The sequence below is a fragment of the Raphanus sativus genome, chromosome 2, assembly GCF_000801105.2.
Source record: "Raphanus sativus cultivar WK10039 chromosome 2, ASM80110v3, whole genome shotgun sequence".
Lineage (NCBI taxonomy): Eukaryota > Viridiplantae > Streptophyta > Magnoliopsida > Brassicales > Brassicaceae > Raphanus > Raphanus sativus.
The window spans coordinates 14,179,589-14,192,901 of NC_079512.1; the positions used below are offsets into that span (position 1 = coordinate 14,179,589).

At 39.8% G+C, this 13,313-nt stretch overlaps 1 non-coding gene across 1 annotated transcript; it reads right to left on the reverse strand.

Annotated features, from left to right (window-relative positions):
* Positions 1-3,345: 3,345 nt before the first annotated feature.
* On the reverse strand, positions 3,346-3,453 carry LOC130508838 (small nucleolar RNA R71). The gene has a single exon (XR_008943022.1). It is a non-coding gene; the product is annotated as a small nucleolar RNA R71 (small nucleolar RNA).
* Positions 3,454-13,313: the final 9,860 nt, after the last annotated feature.

Sequence of the window (13,313 nt, forward strand, 5' to 3'; positions counted from 1 at the left end):
AACTTTGGTTAAAGTCACATACTTCAGTTGCATAAAATTTATTAAAATACTTTTCTACATGTTTGTGTATATCAGCAGGTGTTGAAAATTCTTTACCATCTTCGTCAATTAAGTGCAAGATCCTGTTATAGCTTCTTCTTTGCTTGGTTTTTGAGTGAAAGAACTTTGTGTTCTTGTCCCCAGCTTTTAACCACTGGATCCTGCTCTTTAAGCGCCAATAGTCCTTCTCCATTCTATACTGCAAGTTAAGCTCAGTCTTAATTCAACAAAGCAAAGTCAATATCTAGACTTTGATAAACCTCTTGAATTCTATCCTTTAACTCTCTGATTCGTTTTTCTGTGTTGGTATAGTTCCTGCTCTTCAATTTGGATAACGCCCCTCTACATCTCTCTATCATCCTATAAAAATTTGCAGCGGAAATATCCAAACATTCATTTTCCCGTACTTCTTGTATTACTTTCCTAACTTCAGGCTGAAATCTCCATCTATTTTCATATCTGAACTTTGACTTCTTGTTACTCTTAATACTATCTGTATCAACTAAAAGGGATCTATGATCAGATCCTATCCACGGAAGTAGTTTCACATGAGCATTAGGATATAAATCCATCCAATCACAACTAGCCATAGCTCTATCAATTCTTGATCTTATGTTATACTTAGCTCTATGACCATTCCATGTGAAATACCCTCCTATAGATTTTAAATCATGGAGACCAGAGATAGATATCATTGACCTGAATAAGGAAAATGAGGCTTCTGATCTGATAACTCCTCCTTCTTTCTCGTGATTACCTTTGATATCATTAAAATCCTCCATCATCAGCCTTGGTTTGCTCTGGTACAGTCCTGCATCTGCAATTCCAATAAGCTTTTCCCATAAAGCTTGTCTACACTTCAACACTGGATTTTCGTATATATATTTCCTCTTTTTTACTTAAAGTCCAGAAATTATGTCTTTAAAGAGTGAGTATATTTTTTGTTTTATATTTTTTTAAAATTTAATTTTTATATTTATGTTTTTAATTATATTTATGTTTTTAATTATATTTTTGTTTTTATTTATATAATATTTTTCTTAAATGATTAATAAGAGATTTTAATAATTATATTGATATACCATGGATTTTACCCGTTTTTAACCATGGTATACTAGTATTTTATTATATATTTAATCTGTTTTCTAGCCTATTAGGTATGTTTTCAGGTTCAGGAGCATTCTGTAAGAAAATGATGTTTTTGGAGCATTTTAGAGTGCAAGAGATGATACACCCGAGTTGACCATTCAAGACTAAGTCGGAAGTCAACATTGCGATTATAATCGATCGATACTCATCCTGAGTTATCGATCGATATAGCTGAGAAGATCCGCATACTAGAAGATTATAATCGATCGATACACATCCAGTGTTGTCGATCGATATCGATGACGAAATGGTTTAGCCGACTACTTCAGCAAGACTTCCCCAAATTACGAGATTGCCCCTGACGAGATTTTAACCTAATGGAAATGCTTAAATATTCCTGCTAAGTGTTTTTTGACGGCAACCTTCGAAAGAAGCAAGCTTTTGACAACCCTCAAGAGAAAAACAGAGAGTGTGAGAGAGAGACTAGAGTTTTATTTGTTTCGAGAGATTGGAGAGATTTCTCATCTCCTTTTGTATTTCTACTTTATTCTATCTATGCAATTCTTTCATCTATCCATTGTTATGAATTGCTTAGCTATGTCTGAGTAGTCTACTTGTTAGATCTAGGGTTCAAATAGGTTTGTGGGATTAGCCCCAAACTATAATTGCTAAGTTGTGATACTTATCAAATGGATTGTACCCTATGCTTGTTTTAGATTAACTAACTAGAACATAGATCACTAGGATCTTTGATTATCTTGAATTATCCATTTGAGCTTGCTTGTCTCCCGTTGAGAAGAGCGACAACTCCTCCTTGAGACCTTGTGTTCATATTCGGCTCGCGCCTAGGCAGATCTAGAAGCCGTCGATCGATATCCCGACAGGTGAATCGATCGGCGCTGTGAAAGGTGTATCACTCGATATCTCAAAAAGGATATCGACCGACTCTTTTTCTGTGTCATCATGCGAAAGGTGTGGCCAGAGATCTAGATTATTTAACCAGTGATACTTCACTTGAGTTAAGCGGCTGAGATCTATAGTATCATGCAAGCAACTTGTTAAAGCATTTATAGATATTATAATCTCCATTCCTGAATAGAAACCCTATGTCTAGCACTCTTTATCACATTTAACCAACCCATCATATTGTTAGTTAGAGCAACTACCTTGCTCATTTTAGGAATTGTTACTTTTATTTCCATCATATAAATCAACCTTGCCTAGGATTGATTAGTAGATTTTATTTAATTGGTTCCCTAGCTCCTCGTGATTCGATCCCTAAGTACTACAGCTGTATCTCTTATTTGAGAGAGTAAGCTCTACTGGGTAATTTGAGCACTATCAAATTTGGCGCCGTTGCCGGGGAGCTTTGATCGCCATTAGATTTAATTTTATTAATCTTAGGTTTTTCTTTTACCCCCCTTTCTGATTAAAATTTTTCTTGTCTTTTCAGGTACATGCCCAGCAGTACCAGAAGCAACAGGGGAAATCAACTAATATTCTCAGAAGATCCTGCACACTTGGAACGCTCAATCCGCAAAGACCTACGCTCCGCATCGATCGACAGAACCGCAGTACCGTCGACTGATACTCACGTTCAACAGTCGACCGACACTCAGACAACACCGTCGACCGATACCGTTCGCCGATCCACATCGTTCGATACTTCTAACCGTATATCGATCGATACTATTCCGCGAAGCATGGTCGCGATTGTTATTCTCACGCAGGGCGAGAATGGAAACCTGTATGACCAAGATGGTCATCTGCGTAATGCAACATGTCAGAAGCTAGATGCACAGGGAAACATAATCCCTGAGCCTGAAGCTGAGGCTACAGGAGAAGCTCAAACACGATCGTTGGCAGACTATAACCGTCCAGACGAATACTACACCAACAGATCAGCTATTCGACTTCCAGAGATTTAGAAGCTGAACTTCGAGCTCAAGCCTCAGTACTACTCTCTCGTGTCTCAGATACCTTATCTGGGCTATCACACGAGCATCCTATGGACCATCTGGAGAGGTTCGAGGATCTTATCGCTGCTATTCGTATGGATGGAGTCCCTGAGGACTACCTACTCTGCAAGCTCTTCAAATACTCACGGATTGGAGAAACTTCGCACTGGCTCAAGCAGCTATCTAAAGGATCACTGACATCCTGGGCCGACATCAAAAACGCCTTCCTGCGTAATTTCTTTGATGAGGCACGTGCTGAAGACTTAAGAAGCAAAATCGCCACTTTCGCGCAAAAGCCTAGTGAAATTTTTAAAGACGCGTGGATTAGATTTAAGTTCTTCCAACGAGACTGTCCACACCATGGATTCAATGAAGTGCAGCTGCTAAGCACTTTCTACAGAAGTATCGCCTTGAGGTATCAGATGGCTCTTGATACTGCTAGTGAGGAGAACTTCAACACTAGGAATCCAATAGAGGATGTGAGACTTATTGAGAACCTAGCCAACAGCAGCAGCACCAAGAACACTGACTCTGACAAGAAGAAATCGGTTGCAGCCATCGGGGAAGACCAGATGAATGAAGTCAGAGCCAAGATAGATGCTTTACATGCATTTCTGGGGCAGCCAGTGTGCCTAGCTGAAGAAGGAGAAGCTAGAAAAGATGATACAGAGGAAGATGTGAACTACATTGGAGGTACTGGATTTCAGAGATATGGAAACCAGAGTAGAAACAAAAACTTTTTTGGCAGTGGTCAGAAGAGTAACTACAACCAGAGTTCACAGTATCAGAAACCCTTCACCAACACAAGGAACTACGGCAACTCAGCTTACCAAAACCCACCACCACCCACCCAGGAGAGTAAGTTTGATGCCATGATTGATAGAGTTCTGGAAGGTCAGCTGAAGCTTACAGTAGACTTCAATGGGAAGATTGATTCTGTCTTCAACAATCTGACCACAAGGATAGACACCATTTGCACTCAAGTTAAGAAACTTGAGACACAGATTGTCCAGACTAAAGGCTCTATCAGGAGGATTGGAACTTCTAAGGAAGTAGGGGAAGGAAATAGGAAACACCATGTGAATGCTATCATAGATGATGATTTCTGGCAAGTGGTGAAACAAGAGAAGCTACAAGAAGGAGACTTTGAAGTGGAAAGTTCACTAAGTCTCGGTGGATCACAATGGTGTCGATCGATACCAACTAGTCCATATCGATCGACATCAACGATGTCATTTCCGGATACGATTGCAGATTGCAATGCGGTTAGGATATTGACACATGCTGAATTCACGGCTTCTCATCCATACCCACCCACCCACACCTACGAAGATATCGACCGACGAGACGAGCCACTCATCGATCGACACGAAGACGAGAAACGTATCGATCGACCCTTTTCTCCACCTATCGATCGACACGCACCTCTCACATACCGAGTGCAACTACCATCGATAGACAGCAACCGAATCAATGCACTCAGACCCACACTGAAACCACAAGCTAACCCTACAGAGATCACTGGTAACCCTTCAGACACTACACCTACATCAGAGGGAACTGAAGGAAGAAGGTTAAGGAGTAGGAAGGAGATGATTCCTAAGAACCTTAAGAGGGAAGCTAATGAAAAGGAGATTGATGGTTTCACTAAGAGAGTTATCAGAATCCCACCAGAGAAACCTTTTGAGGAGGTTTATTTCACAAGCAGATTGTGGATGTTCTTCAGAGAAACAAGGGAGACTGAAACTGACATTGGGAGAAGGTTTGACAATGTCAGAGAAGATATGAGGAAAAGGATTACTTTGCAGAAGAAGAGTGATCCTGGGAAGTTTGCAATACCCTGTGTGGTACAAGGGATTGAATTTCCTCATGCACTATGTGACACTGGTTCATCAGTCAGCATCTTACAAAAGGTCATGGCAGACCATCTGGGCCTACAAGTAGAGCCTTCACCAGAGATATTTACATTCGTGGATTACTCTCAGAAAAACTCTGGAGGCTTCATCAGAGACCTGGAAGTACATATTGGTAATGCTATCGTCCCTGTGGATTTTCATGTCCTAGACATCAAGCTAAATTGGAACTCTTCCCTCTTACTTGGAAGAGCATTTATGGCTACAGTAGGAGCCATATGTGACATGAACACCAACAGGATGTGCTTGACTATGATAGATTCGGAGATCCACTACGACCCTGTCAAGCTTGGTGATATATGGTGTTTTACACATCATTGTATATATGTTTTCTAATTGGTTTTCAAGTCTTTATCGAGTCTTTCTAGTCCTTTTCGAGTCATTACAGGACCGGAGTTGCACTGGATGGGAGATGGACCTGCTGGAACAAAAGAAACAGAAAACAGTGCAGTTTGGTGATTTTCACGCAGAACAGTCTGATGACTGTTCCCGATCAAGCGGAACAAGCAGACGGAGTGATCCCGCGGTTGTTCCCGACGAATAAGGAAAATACAACATCTCGGGATTTGCCCTAATTATCCTCTTTTTCTCTCTGGCCGCCTGTGGCTTTTGATAGAACTTCTTTTTCTATTTGTCTACATCATACTACGCTATTCTAGACACAAGAAACCATTGGAGACTTTTAGATTATTGGATTTGCTTATTGTAAAGGGAGAAGGCTCCATCTCTCTCTCCATAGAGAAGATTATCCTAAACCCTCTCTTTGTTTCTGTTATTTTTATGAAGTATTATTCAGTATCCATGTCTTTGATCTCTTGTGTCATGGCTGAGTAGTCGGCTAGCTTGTCTAGGGTTCTAGGGTGCTGATTTCGTGAGCTAAACATAGATAAGTGAATCACTCGATTGTCTTCATTCATAACCATTCTTACTGCTTGCATTAAACTGGCCGCTTAATGTTAGATCATAGGTTTAATCTGATCATCAAAAGTGCTTAGGTTGCTAGATCTGTTTTGAATGAGCATTGCATCCCTAATCAGCGAAAGTAGATATTAGGGTGTTATGTGAACCTATCGGACTTGATCTCTATTGCTTGTTGTCGCTTCTCACCTCAACGACAGTTAGACGGTGAGATCGATCAGCATAGGGAGCAGTACCACGACAGTGGACTGTTCTACTTGAGTGATCCGAGTTCTAGACTGTTCTTATTAGCACTTGAATAATTGTTTGGCTCACAAGTATTAGCACCCGATGAAGTAACCCTAGGCTGGCTTCTCTTTAATCTGAATTCACATTTACATTATTTTATTTGCTGCTTTGCACGTTACAACCAAATCAAAAGCCCCATATTGTCTTAGCTTAATTTTGATCCCATAGACATAAAGTGTAATCGTTGGTCTTTGTGGATTCGATCCTAAAATGCTACATCGACATACCATTCGATTGTGGTAGTGTGCACATTAGGTTAATTGGTGTGCGTGAACACGAATATCACTTGGAAAACCACCAGCCAAATTAGTGGTAAAGGAAGATGATACTGGTATCATAGCAGTTTGTCATTGTGAAGTCGAGTATGAGACAGAGTACTCGGGATCAATCAACAGCACTTTGACTTCATTGATCGACACTCGCAAGTCAGAGGAGATCGACAACAAATATAGATCATCGATCGACATAGACCCACCAGATGATGAACTCGATCTACTAGATCATTGCTACCCGAATTTCGCCATCCCACCCAGCCGAAAGGAAGATGATTACTAAGTAAGGAGTTGGGCAGATAGCAGATTTCATGAGAGTTATGCAGTAGACATAGCCACCTCTTCCCACAGTGGAGACCACAGTGAAGAGCATGATGCAGACTATTGGGAAGAGAGAGCTTGGGAAAATTACTTGGAAAATGACAGATTTGCAATTCGATTCCCACAATCGATCGACATCAATCGCCCACCATCAATCGATTATCTACTTCATCCAGCAAAACGACATCGTTCATCGATCGACATCGCCAGTATCATATCGATCGATATTAACCCGGACGACTTGAAGGACAAAAGCGGAATTTCACCGATTAGGCCAACACATGGGTATAAAGGGTTGACAACTCAAGCCACGAAAATTCAAAACTTTTTACCTTCTACCCAGCAGCTTCCAACATTCAGAAACCTTTCAATGGAGGACTGCAACACCATATACAATCGATCCAACTGTGCAGCTAGACGTGCACCATCGATCGCCACCACCACACCACCGTCGATCGACGCCTTCAACAGAGCTCAACCTCGATCTCGTGAACCTTACGATATCAGGAACGTTTCACTAACACCTGATGAATTTGGAATTTTCAGGAATAGAGATGGCTTTGCAAGAGCAGTGGATGGAAGAGTTCTGCACATAACCAGAGAAGACATAGCAGATATCCTCCAAGTTGCTAATGGACCAGAAAACCTGTTCACACAGCAACGTAGCCATCCAGACATCCTAGCTCACGTCCAGGACAACCACAACACCATCACAAGGGAGGATACAGTTCCTCAACACTTCGGTCAACCTAGGAATTCACCATCGATCAACATCGTTTCAACACCATCGATCGACGGCGGATATCCCGGATCGATCGACAGACCAAGAGTCAGATCGCCCGACAGACGATTGGAGTTTGGACGACGTGCCTTCAATACTGATGGATCCAGGAGATTCAAATGGGAAGCTAAGGATGAATATGGTGTCTACAGAGATGAGTTTGGCTATGCTAGAGGAGTTGATGGTAAGATCATCCATGTTACCAATGAGCAAGTAAAGAGAATTCTGGATAGAGCATCCCTTTTTCACAGAGGTTGCTTACGCCTTCCAGTACACACACGCCCTTACCATGCATACATACCACCACCAGTACCCTACAGTAGAAAGGAGATAGATGATATGGTGACTGATGTATGGAGAGCTCAGGCACACCTTGAGGCAAACATGCACACATTGGTGGAAGACACTTTCCAGCCTTTGGATGTCAGTCACAAGGACTTCCAGAATGATATGGCTGAGATAAGAGTGGAGCTTGGAAACATATTGACTATGCTTGAGAAAGATGCTATGCCACCAGTATCGACCGACAGAGTACATGTACCATCGATCGACATCGGCAAGAGTACATCTATAGACCGACCAGAATGTTCATCACCTAAGAGAGATGAATGGGAGGTTGCTTACATCAATACACGGATTGGAGACGTCTACAACCCTCTCAACAACAATGTCGAATGGTTAAGCAAGAGGATCGATCTTCTACAGAAAGAGCTAGCATCAATTCGCAAGAAAGAACAAGCTAAGAATGCTACTTTTTCATCGATCGACGCACAATCTTTATCATCGATCTACACAAGGTTCGCAGAACTGGAAGATAGGATGAAAGCATACGTGAAGAAGCATGGAAATTTCAGTTCACCTATCCTGCGATTCCAGAACACACTGTCACAGCAGCTGAACGAGCTACAACAAGACATGAGCATCATTCAAGATCATCTTGGTCTTCGTGACAGAAACGCAACATCGATCGACAGGCCTAGACCAATATCGATCGACATCGAACCACCACCAGCGAAGAGAACATGCACTACAGCAGAAGTTGATGAACTTAAACATGAGTTGTACGAGGCTATGGATGCTATGGAGAGGAGACTCAACGGGACCTGTGTTACCATTGACTACACTGTTAACAAACGAGTTAACAGCCTATGCAGAACCACTCGCCATATGAAGGGCAATATACGTGCTCTGCAGTACCAAGGACAGTGCTCACAGTCGATCGACACAGTAGATTCTGAGTCGACCGACAGACCCCTCAACAAAATGACCGACGCTCATCTCGTCGCATCGATCGACACCGAGTCTTTAGCAGATCGAGATCAGTTTATTCTTGACAGGATCGATGCATTACAGAGTGAGCTGAAGGAATTGTCCGTACATACCTACCAGACCATCGACAGGAAGGTTGGCAACATCGAATACATTGAGAATTCTGTGAGGAAACTCCAAGATACAATCCTCAAGATAGATACGAAACAACTACGAGCGGATGATGCCACAAGAAGCTTCGTCGCCACATGGTTCAATAGTAGGAGACACAAGATTGATAATTGCTGTCCGGCAATCAGCAGTTTTTGCACCCCATGAGTCACTCACCTACCACAGTCAAGCTAAATGACTATAACAAAGCGTTGAGTGGGAGGCAACCCACTATTAGGTTTTCTTTTATTTTTCTTTACTTTATTTTATTATTCAGTTTTGCTTTTATTTTTTTCGGATTTATTTTGCAGTTTTTATTAGATTCAAGTAGAATGATGATTCCATCGACCGACATTCACCATTCATATCGCTCGACACCATACGACCATTACTAACGATCGACGTACACCACTACGAATCGATCGACACCTTGTCGATCAGGTTTATTCATTCTAACTTTTATTAATTATGATTTATTTTACTTACCTCACCACCGACTGTGTTACACTGGGACAGTGTAATTTAAGTCTGGGGGGGAGTTTACTAATATGTGTGTTTTTATTATGGTTTTTATTCAAATTGTTTTTCAAATTTATTTTTCGTATAAGTATTAAATAGGAACATTGATATAGATTTATATTTGATTGTCTCACCACTCTTTAGCACCATTCTAGATTACTGATTGCAGATAATACTAAAGATGCTAAAGTGGATCAACCTGTCACCTATATTCACTAGCTAAGATTGTTTGAAGGAACCAAAGCTGACCTCCAACACTAATACTGACTTATTTGCTTGTCTTGGGGCTTGGAAATCACTGGATCGGAATCCTCCTACAAGTCTAGAAGGTAAAAAGTCTGTGTGTTTCTGGTTCCCTTCCTTCTCTCTCTTCAGCGTCTCGAGATCTAAGTTTATGTTATAAAAGATTGAAATGATTTCTTGAGAGGCAGAGGGGTAGGAGTGATTCCTGCGACCCCAGTATTATAAATCTCAAGGATGATCACACATTGTGGAAACGAGGGATAGGTAAATTACCAAAGACTCCATTATTCACTACACTTTGCCAAAAAAATGTATGAGTTACAATGCAAATGTCAATGAGATGGACTAGATGACCTATGTGGCATCGAAACCTGTTGAAATTGAAACTAATAAGAGATTCAGAGAAGAGAGATGAGGGGAGAAAGGGATCAGAGAAGACTACCTGTGTGTTCAGATACTTGTTTGAGTTGAGTCCATGTGTCCTTTGATCGATACTCCCAAGGTAAAGCCTGCAATTTTATTTTATGTTAAGAAATGAGGTTAGTAGAGGGAATGTCAGATGAGATTTGCTAAGTTGTTGACTAGATGAGTTTGGTTGCTAAGCTAGGATAAGGCATAATGAACTTCTGTGATTAGGATGTCTAGACATGAATTGCAAACCCATAGAGTGATGACTTCATTATTTTGAATCTTTGAGTTCCTGCTGTTTTCAAACATTTTCCAAAGACTACTGGTTTTGCTTGAGGACAAGCAAAGAAGTAAGTCTAGGAGAGTTGATATACCATGGATTTTACCCGTTTTTAACCATGGTATACTAGTATTTTATTATATATTAAATCTTTTTTCTAGCCTATTAGGTATGTTTTCAGGTTCAGGAGCATTCTGTGAGAAAGTGATGTTTTGGAGCATTTTAGAGTGCAAGAGATGATACACCCGAGTTGACCATTCAAGACTAAGTCGGAAGTCAACATTGCGATTATAATCGATCGATACTCGTCTTGAGTTGTCGATCGATATAGCTGAGAAGATCCGCGTACTAGACGATTATAATCGATCGATACACATCCAGTGTTGTCGATCGATATCGATGACGAAATGGTTTAGCCGACTACTTCACCAAGACTTCACCAAATTACGAGATTGCCCCTGACGAGATTTTAACCTAATGAAAATGCTTAAATATTCCTGCTAAGTGTTTTTTGACGGCAACCTTCGAAAGAAGCAAGCTTTTGACAACCTTCAAGAGAAAAGCAGAGAGTGTGAGAGAGAGACTAGAGTTTTATTTGTTTTGAGAGATTGGAGAGATTTCTCATCTCCTTTTGTATTTCTACTTTATTCTATCTATGCAATTCTTTCATGTATCCATTGTTATGAATTGCTTAGCTATGTCTGAGTAGTCTACTTGTTAGATCTAGGGTTCAAATAGGTTTGTGGGATTAGCCCCAAATTATAATTGCTAAGTTGTGATACTCATCAAATGGATTGTACCCTATGCTTGTTTTAGATTAGCTAACTAGAACATAGATCACTAGGATCTTTGATTATCTTGAATTATCCATTTGAGCTTGCTTGTCTCCCGTTGAGAAGAGCGACAGCTCCTCCTTGAGACCTTGTGTTCATATTCGGCTCGCGCCTAGGCAGATCTAGAAGCCGTCGATCGATATCCCGACAGGTGAATCGATCAGCGCTGCGAAAAGTGTATCGCTCGATATCTCAAAAGGATATCGACCGACTCTTTTTCTGTGTCATCATGCGAAAGGTGTGGCCAGAGATCTAGATTATTTAACCAGTGATACTTCACTTGAGTTAAACGGCTGAGATCTATAGTATCATGCAAGCAACTTGTTAAATCATTTATAGAGATTATAATCTCTATTCTTGAATAGAAACCCTATGTCTAGCACTCTTTATCACATTTAAACAACCCATCATATTGTTAGTTAGAGCAACTACCTTACTCATTTTAGGAATTGTTACTTTTATTTCCATCATATAAACCAACCTTGCCTAGGATTGATTAGTAGATTTTATTTAATTGGTTCCCTAGCTCCTCGTGATTCGATCCCTAAGTACTACAGCTGTACCTCTTATTTGAGAGAGTAAGCTCTACTGGGTAATTTGAGCACTATCATATATTAAAATAGTTGGACCACACATATATTAGTAGGTCATGTTCCTATTTTAATAGTATTGATATGCTTAAAAAGAAGGCATTGGTTTCCGAGATCTACCAATGTTCAATGATGCTTTCTTAGCAGAATAAGTTTGGAGGCTATTGACTAAGCCAAATTATTTCCCTTTTCATGATTGTACAAACTGTAGAGGTAGGACGGACCGATAATAGGATATCCCAACTAAAATCCGAATACATGCGGTATCAGAATCCGAGCGTTTTAAATTTTTTTTTTTAAATTAAAGTAAAAACTGACTAATTAACCATTTATTTAGTCTATTAATTAAAATTATTTTTAAAAAACTAAAATTGGAAATTATTGAAATTTAATAAATCTAAGATTTAGTTATTTATATAAAATTATATATGGTATACATATATAATTATATTTTAAATACATAATAGGTCTGGATCGAGATATCCGAACCTAAAATTTCACTATCCGGATCCACCGGATCCGTAGAATCACTATCCGGATCCAGGCCCCCGTACATCAGTTTTTTTCGGACTCGATCAGAGGATCCCGGATCCGGATATTAAGTCTCATGCCTAGTACAAAGCAAGGTATTTACCCTAATAACCATTTTTTGAAGCGAAAACATTTGTAATAGACAATTTAAACACTCAATTTTTACTTGTTCGGTTTTATTCCCCAATTTAATATTGACTTGGCAAATTAGAGACTGCAAAAGTCCGATGTCATGTTATAATGGAGGCCGATAATATTACATGAAACGATGTTCGTGATTTTCCTTTCAATCTCAGTAATCCCCAAATTGAGACCTTAGGTCGAGTGCAAAGAGATTTACAGCGTGATGGTGAAGACATTCACTAGAAGACAGGGAGGACCACAAAATAAGTTTCAAATCTGAAAGAGATCATTGGAATCCCTGGTTTTTAAGTTGCCGATGTTTCCGATGCTCCTACAGTTTCTCAAAGTCTAAAAGTTCTTAAAGTTTCAATAGCGACTAAGAGACATGTAAAATCAGTTCCTTTCACGTTATTAATTTTAATTATTAATTCCTGAAATTAATTCTCATTACATGTTGACTTCGTATTAAGATGCTAGATGAAGAGAAGATTTGAACCGTGAGACGTGAGAATGAAGAAGAAATAGTGAAGATGGAAATGAAAACTTCATTCTAATACATAACTTCTTACATTCTCATACATCATCTTTTATATTATCTAATCTTCTAAACAAAAGTGAACATTTTTCATCTTTGACACATGTGATTAAAAACAATAGACCCCAAAATATACTGACAACTCAAACAGAGAAGAAGAAACAGAGGGGAGAAGATTTCAACAGAACTAGCTAAATGTCTTTCATAGGTAGTTCGACAGAAAAAACAAATCCTGAATTTTAATCAAATAAGA